Source organism: Arachis ipaensis, chromosome B09 (assembly GCF_000816755.2).
Source record: "Arachis ipaensis cultivar K30076 chromosome B09, Araip1.1, whole genome shotgun sequence".
Classification (NCBI taxonomy): Eukaryota; Viridiplantae; Streptophyta; class Magnoliopsida; order Fabales; family Fabaceae; genus Arachis; species Arachis ipaensis.
In genome coordinates, this window is record NC_029793.2 from 76,480,469 (window position 1) to 76,489,392 (window position 8,924).

Sequence of the window (8,924 nt, forward strand, 5' to 3'; positions counted from 1 at the left end):
ATTAATGATTAATGCCTTTAATAATATCACATGCATGCTTCCATGGTTTTAATAATAATGCCAATGCATTAACATTGCATTCATTCAATTCATTCTCAATTAAATGCATGCCTTAGTTATTAATTCATGCATGCATAAGGCATTAATAATTAAATGCATGCATGCTTTCATGAATGCCTTGTCAAAGGATTGATATAATATTACTTGCATGCATTCATTGGCTTTATTAGCCAATTAATGAACATTAGCGTTCACTTTTTTTAACGCCATGGTTCATGGTAGCATTAAATGCATGCATGCTTAAGGCATTAATGCTAATGCCAAGGTTTCATGGTCATGGGCCATGCTTTTAAAAGCGTGGCCTAAGGTTTCAAAGCGTGCTCAAACTTCAAAGTGTGCCCTAAAAATCCTTTTTTTTTCTTCTTTTTAGCTAATTTTGTGCTATTTTGCTTCTTTTTTCATTTATTTCCTACAAAATTTATAAAATCAAAAGATCAAGAAAATATACCATTTAATCACAAAAGCATTCAATATTTAAGCACAAATCATTAATTTCTTGTATGAAAAAGCATAAAAAAACCTGACATGATGACATGTCATCAATATGTCCATTGTTTAGTGTATTTACATGCTTGCATATGATTGAGGTTGCAGAGTGGAGGAATGAGTGAACACTTCTCATAATTCATAATTTAGGTTTTAGATGTAGTTTTCTAGAGAGAGAGGCTCTCTCCTCTCTCTAGGATTTAGGATTTCTCTTAGTTTTAGGTTTATTTCTTCTCAATTCCAGGTTCAATGTTCCTTTAATTTAGTTTCCCTTCTACTTTTATTTGTTCTAGTACTCTGATTTATTTATTCCCCAATTTGGTCTATGAATTTTCATGTTTAATTTGCTTTCTTACTTAATGCAATTTGAGGTATTCCATATTTATGATTTTAATTTAGCTTTTTACATTCTTAACTTTGAATTGATTAATTGGAGACACTTGAGTTATCAAACTCCTTTGTTGATTGATAATTGGAATTTACTGGTTGATTTGGATACCTCTAAAGCTAGTCTTTCCATAGGAGTTGAATAGGACTTGAGGAGTCAGATTGATTAGTCCACTTGACTTTCCTTTATTTAGTAAGGGTTAACTAAGTAGGAGCAATGAACAATTCTCATCACAATTGATAAGAATAACTAGGATAGGACGTCCAGTTTTCATACCTTGCTAAGAGTTTTATTAGTTATTAATTTAATTCTTATAATTTACTTTTTCTTGTTCCTTATTCAAAAACCCCAAAAGATAATCTTCCATAACCAATAATAAATACACCTCCCTATAATTCCTTGAGAGACGACCCGAGGTTTAAATACTTCGGTTTATTTTTATTGGGTTTGCTTTAGTGACAAACAAGTTTTTTGTACGAAAGGATTCTTTGTTGGTTTAGAAACTATACTAGCAATGGGAATTTATTTGTGAAATTCTTTACTAGCAAAAATCCGTTCGTCAGTCACTTGCTCCGGATAAGAGTTCGAGACTCCTGGTAAGATGAAGGGTTGAGTTCTGTCACCGCTTGCTCCGGGTTAAGAACTGTAACACCACCTGGGTAAGAGGCAAGGGTGAAGTTGTCCCCTGCTCTAGGTATGTAGGCAAGATGCAAGGGTTACGGTTTAGTCCCACTTGCTCTGTGTTTGGTGTTCTGTCCAGGGTTAGCTACTAGACATGTTGGGTTTGACTTTATAACCGATAGATGAGACTCATCAGCCATAGAGAAGACATGCATCATATGTATTTGTATGCTTTGTCTAAGTTTGAATTTGTTTTGGTTTGCCTAATTGCTTAATTGTTATTAACTATTATCTGAGCTAATTGTTGTATCTGCTTCTTTATTGTGTTTTTCTTGTTTGTATTGTATGTGTTTGAACAACTAAGAGATCCCTCATACTGCTAGTGGTGAAGCTGAGGGTTATTTTCGAATGTGATGTTTAATTGTTAATTTGATTGAATTGTTTGGGCCAGAGGCGGTGGTTGATTATGTGATGGGCCAGAGGCCGTGATTGGTTTCTGATTAAGATTTAATGAAGTATGAAATATCAAGCTGGTTCAGCATAGACTTAATGAACCTATGTTTGGAACAGGTTGGTGATTCATACTATTAGGAAACTTTTAAGATTCTCTTATAAGAAAAAAAAATGAGTTTTGGATTTCTAGATAATTAACTGATTTCTTTTAAAAATGTTTTGAATTTTTGGATAGTCGTTGATTTTTAAAAGATTCATAGAACGAGCGATGATCACTGCGATTAAAAATAACTTCCTTGTACATATCTTATTATGGCAATTCTGAAACTCCGTGGTGAGACCGTGTGGTTAGGTTCTCACTCCCCTATAGCTTTATCTTTTCAGAAAACGGATGAAGTTGCTTACGAAGAGGTTTATTGCGTTTTGCTTATACGATGTTGTTGTTTTAGTTTAGATATTATTCATCCCTTTCCATTAACATTATATTATTGTAAGAGGGATAGGAATCCTATTTTGTAATGAGATGCATATATGTATATTTGTAAGTACTTGTATAAGAAGTTTGGTAATATATATGTATATGAGAAATGTGATTGAGTTCTAGTTATATATGCATGTTTGTTTTAAGAAAAAGTATTTCTGGTTTTTCAAAGAAAACATCAATATGGTTTCGGGTAAAAGGCTCATATTTTATTATTAAGCATATGAAGTCGTCGTAATACTTCTTGCTATCAGAGTGTGATGAATCGACATTTCATGGTATTTATTTGCTTTAATTTAGTGGATTTCATCAATTTTTCCTACATTTATTCACTAAAATAGCATGGTTTTATAAATTCTTTCTAAAATGTGTTTAAGAGTAAAAACATGCATTTTAGGTCCTAAATTTTCTCATTTTAATTCACTTTAATTCCATTAGATGCCTTGATATATTTGATGAAGTGATTTCAGGCTTCCAAGGCAAGTATGGATTGAAGGAGTGAGGAGAAAACATGTAAAAGTGAAGAATTCATGAAGAAATGAAGTTTGGAGTGTTTTGCAATCATGCATACGCACAAGTATTCATGCGTACGCACAACTGCAGTTTTTATATCCATGCGTACGCACAAGAATTCGTGTGTATGCACGCATTTTTTACAACCATGCGTACGCATGTTCAGGCATGCGTATGCATGAATGCGATCACGTGCCTCGTTAAAGAAAATACGCTGAGGGTGATTTCTGGAGCTGCCAAATCCCAATCTAACTCATTTCTGAAGCTATTAGAGGCCAAATTAAAAAAGGATGGGGGGCAATTAGGTGGAGTTTAGAACATGCTCTAGGTCATATTCTAGAGAGAGAAGCTCTCTCTTCTCTCTAAAATTAGGGTAGATTAGATTTAATTCCTCTTAGCTTTAGGTTTTATTTCTGGTCTTAATTTAGTTTCATTTACAATTCCTTGTTTTAGCTTCATAGTTCTTGTGGTTTCTTTTATTGTTACTCTCTTTATTTTGATACTCTTTATGTTAATGCACCTTTGTTAATTTGAAATTTCCTTAATGCAATTTTGATGTTTTATATTTCTTGATGTTTATTTGAGTGATTGTTATTATTTTCTTGCAATTGGCAGTTATAGATTTTTATTATTATTGCAATTTATATTATTTTTCCTTTTATGCATATTAGGTCTTTGATAAAATGCCTCTTTCAATTTTAGTATAGAATTTTGTGTTCTTAGCTTGGGTTGAGTAATTGGAGACTCTTGAATTGTCAAATTCTTTTGTTGATTGGTGATTGAGGATTGCTAGTTGGCTTGAATTCCACAAAAGCTAATCTTTGATTAGAACTTGTGGAATAGAGTTAATTTTGCTCACTTGACTTTCCTTCAATTGTTAGAGGTTAATTAAGTGAGAGCAAAATACAATTACCATCACAATTGAGGATGATAATGAGGATAGAAATTCTAATTCTCACCTCTTGCCAAGACCTTTCTTAGTTGTTAGCTTACTTTCTTGTTATTTACATTTCTTATCTCTTATTACAAAAACTCCAAAATATCTCAGAACCAATAATATGCACACTTCCCTGCAATTCCTTGAGAGACGACCCAAGGTTTAAATACTCTCGGTTTTTATTGGTTTGACTTAAGTGACAAACAAAATTAAACTTTGATTGAGGGTTGATTGTTGGTTTGGATCTATACTTCGACAAGATTATTTTGTGAAAATTCCTAACTGACGATTTCCTTCTATCAAGTTTTTAGCGCCGTTGTCGGGGAATTGTAAATGTGCGCTTGTTATTGGTTATTGTATATATGTTAATATTATGAATAGCTTGCTTTGGTTTCTTTGTTAGTTTTAGCTAGTTTTAGGAGTTTGTTTTCATTATTTCTTATTAGTGTTTATTTTTTATTTTCTATTCCTACTATGAATTCTCACCATTGTGGCTATGAGTTTGGTTCTAACTATGTAGGAAATAGAAATTACAATGAAGGTTTGCATCAAGGATGGGAAAATCAAAGGTGGGGAGAGCCTCAAGCATATGATCAATCTTCATGGCAATAATCTCCTTCGGTATACTAAGAGAACTATCCAAACCATGATGCACATCAATCTAATGTGTGTGGTGGACCTCCTTGTGGTTATCAATCACAACCACCATATGCCTATGAACCCCGTCCTCAACATAGCCCTCAACCACCATACTCACAAGCCTCATACCACCAAACACCTCCATATGATCCTAACCCATATCCACCATACGAACAACCATATAAGCAATATGAACTATACTTAGAACCACCCTCATTCCAACATCAATAACCCCAAAAACCACTATTCTCACATATACCACCTCAATACTCTTACCAATATGAACCACCTTCCTATTATGAACCCTTTCTCCTAAACAATGAACCCTCCTATCCAGCCCAAATCCCATTGGATGACACTCTCATTTCAATTCTCCAAGTGCAAAGGGAGCTTTATACTATTCTTCAAGAGGTAGTAATCAATTTAGTCTCCTAAAGCTTAGACGCTCAAAGCACTTCCATGGGCACATGTGGAGAATCAAACGAAGAGCGGAGTATGAAAGAGAGGTTAGAACCTAAAGTGGAGGATGAGGAGTGGAATTTTGTATTGGAACAAGTGGAGGAAGCCAAAATTGTTGAAGAGGAAGAAGTGGTTGAAGATTTAGGAGATGTTGAATACCCATGGGAATCTAAAGTTGTAGAGCCTTATTCCGAGAAGTTTGAAATTGATGTTGAGGAGGGTGCACAACCTCCAAAGCATATTGTGAATGAAGAATTCGAAGAAGTTGATCAAGCAACAAGTCCTCTTAGTGACGATGATCTCGCACCAATATTTAATCTCCTTGAGTTAATTAAATCTTCCCCGATAAAGTCTGAATTGGATGTTGAAGTAAACTTCACTCAACCTCCGACTTATAACTTGAGTAATGGGGAAGAGCTAGAAGAATTTGGTGAGGAAGAGATTGAATTGGAAGAAAGTTGCTAAGAGGCGGAGATAATTCAAGAAGAGGAAAAGGGGGTTGCAATCACCTTGCCAAACCGGTTGGAGCCTCTCTCACTAAGCAACCCTCTATTATATCATTTGAGTGGGTAAAATTCGTATCTCTTACCTTTATTGTGCCACTTGAATATGGTTTGCTTGAAATGGATGGTCAACTTAGAGCTCTTTGTGGATTCAAAAGCAAAATGGAGATGGTTGGTGGTTTGAAATATAATTCTTGGTTCATTGTGGTTGAGAGGTCAAAGTTAAAATGCAAAGGTTGGAGTCATACTAAATTGAATGGGTTTAGGAGGATAGTTTGGTGGCTAAAGGAAAATTCTAAGAACTTGCCACCCGATTGTAATTGTGATGATCAACTAGAAGACTGGTGTAGAAACAAGGTTTGGGATCCTGGTATACATCATGTGGATCAATTTTGGGAGCTCACAACTTGCTCAAAATTCTATCAAAGCTTGATACAACTAATTAGTAATCTTGGAGAATTTTGGGTATTCAAGCATCGGTGGAAGTTCAAGGATGAGTACAAACAAAAGCCACCATGACAAGGAGCTTACCAAATGTCCAACTTAAGGACTTTAAATAAAAGTGCTGGGTGGGAGACACCCCACCATCACTACAACATTTTGGGTCTATGGTCACGGTTTTTTTTGTCACGGTAAAAAACCGTGACTATAGGCCCTCTATAGTCACGGTTTTTTAGGGTGACAAAAAAAAGCTATGGTCACGGTTTTTTTAGAAAGGGTGACCATAGAGTACCTATGGTCACGGGTTTTTAAAAAAGGGTGGTCTAAAAGGGTCTATGGTCACAGTTTTGAGGGGTGACCTAAATGGGTCTATGGTCATGGTTTTTTACAGTGACCAGAAAATGTCTATGGTCACAGTTTTTCAGAAAAAGGTGACCTAAAAGGGTCTATGGTGACGATTTTGGGGGTGGCTTAAAAGGGTCTATGGTCACAGTTTTTTATAGTGACCAAAAAGGGGCTATGGTCACGGTTTTTCAAAAAAGGGTGACCTAAAAGGGTATATGGTAACGGTTTTGGGGGGTGATCTAAAAGGGTCTATAGTCACGGTGTTGGGGGTGACCTAAAGGTGTCTATGGTCACGGTTTTTTACAGTAACCAAAAATGGTCTATGGTCACGGTTTTAGGGGGTGACCTAAAGGAGTCTATAGTCACGGTTTTTTACAGTGACCAAAAAGGGTTTATGGTCATGGTCTTTCAGAAGGGTGAGAACTGCTCTAATCATTGGTTCACTGGTTTACTGGTCTAACCGGTCTAACCGTGGTTCAACCGAAAAAACCGTTCTTTAATAAAATAATAAATAAATTACAAATAAGCATCATAAAATATCTTCCAAATTTAAAACCATACATAAAATATCACCAACTAAATGTAATTAATCATCAAAATACACAAAAACATACAGCAAATTTGTTCACAATTAACATAATTATACTTCCATTAAAAATAACAGGATTGAATTATAGTGCACAAGTTAAAGATAGAGAATATTGTCTTAATGTAGTCAAAAAGTAAAACAAGACATGCCCTTTTAATTCTACAGAGAAACTTTCTTGAAGGGATTTATGGCAACCAAAATAGGCCCTGCTTTTGTCTTAATTGTACAAGATACGGTTAACAAAGTTAAATAAAAAGAACATTTTCCATTTGTCTCACTAAGTCCAGCTATAGATGTAACAAACATCACTGTGTACTGTTGTAATTCTAGATCATATCTTACTTTTCTATCAGGCAGTGAAACAACAGACTCCGTTCCAAAAGATGTTATTATCTTCACCAGCGCCCAATTCCCATTTGAAAGTTGAAGCCAACACTGAACCTTCTGAAATAATGAACTTCAGAAGTAAGGGAAAGAAATAGAAAATTCTAAACTATCCATGTCTTACTAATAACGAGAACAGAAAAACTAGTCTCTTGAAAACATGAAGCATATAATAAATCAAAAGATCACCAATTGTAAATTTTTTAATAAGAACAGAAATTAAGAACAATGAAATTAATAAATCATTCACGAAATTAAAAATAGCAGCAACATTCAGGAACAAACATTTACCATTCAGAACAAACAGCATTCAGCAACAAGACCATATCTAAACTCAACAATCAGCATTTAGCAACAAACATTAACCAATAATTACACTAAACCTTCATCCAGCAACCAGCAACCAGCAATGACAAAATAGCAACAAACATTAGTACATAAACATTTCAAAACAGTGATGACACTAAACCTGCACCCAGCAACTAGCAATTACAAAACAGCAACAAACATTATAAAATATTACAAAACATTACACAAAAATTTGAACAAAAATTTCAGAAATTAAAAAGAACAAGAAGAACCAAGCATTCAAAAATTAAACAGAGCCATCACTCATCAGTAAACAGAGCAAAATTAAAAGAAAGAAGCGGATGCGAAGCAAAATTAAACAGACCTATCAGTAACCAGAAGCAAAATTAAACAAAGCCATCACTCATCACTCATCAGTAACCACTAATCATGGCAAAATTAAAGAGAAAGAGTAGATGCGATGCAAAATTAAACAGACTAACAGAGCCATCAGTAACCAGAAGCAAAATTAAATAGAGCCATCACTAACCTTCGACGAAGACACGGATGGCAACCGGCGAGACGACAGCGATAGGCGAGGCGACGGCAAGTGGCGACCCAACGGCGAGTTGCTCCAAGCTACGAACAGAGAAGCCAGGGAAGATGGGGACGACGAGCTGAGCTACCTGGGTTCCGGATAGGGTGAAGAGTAAGATGTGGAGGCGCCGAGAACCTGGGAACGGCGGCGGCAAGGAACCTAGGGTTAGGGTGTTATTGTGTGCTGCTTCGCGTCCTGCTTCTGCGTGCTGGAGAGGAGAGTCCAAGAGGGGTGTTACTGTGTGTTAGGCATATTAGGGTTCAAAAATCACAACCAAGCTTCAACGCACCGTTTTTGGAAATTTTGATTTTTGACCCATTTCAAAAACCGGCCGGTTCACGGTTCGGTCCGACTGACCGGTTCCCAGCCGGTTCAGTGGTCCAATGTCAGTTTTTAAATTTTACAATTTTAGTTTCTGACCGAACTGTGTTTGGCAACAGTTCATGGTTTAACCGGTTCGAACCAGTTTTCAGAACCTTGCCTAAAAGGGTCTATGGTCACGGTTTTGGGGGGTGACCTAAAGGGGTCTATGGTCATAGTTTTAGAGGGTGACCTAAAGGGTTTATGGTCACAGTTTTAATCATTTGAGTTTTAATTAATTAATATTTTTATGTATTTTTTATAATTTTAAATATTTTATCTTTTTAAAATTTAAAAATTTTAATAATTACAAACTAATAATAATTTTATATGATTTTCTTTAAATATTAAAATTTTAAATCTAATTTTATAAATAAAA

At 35.3% G+C, this 8,924-nt stretch overlaps 1 long non-coding RNA gene across 1 annotated transcript; it reads right to left on the bottom strand.

Moving 5' to 3' along the window:
- On the bottom strand, positions 7,245 to 8,290 carry LOC110266293. The gene is made up of 2 exons (XR_002353514.1): positions 8,138 to 8,290; positions 7,245 to 7,359 (listed from the first exon to the last, which is right to left on the bottom strand). It is a non-coding gene; the product is annotated as an uncharacterized LOC110266293 (long non-coding RNA).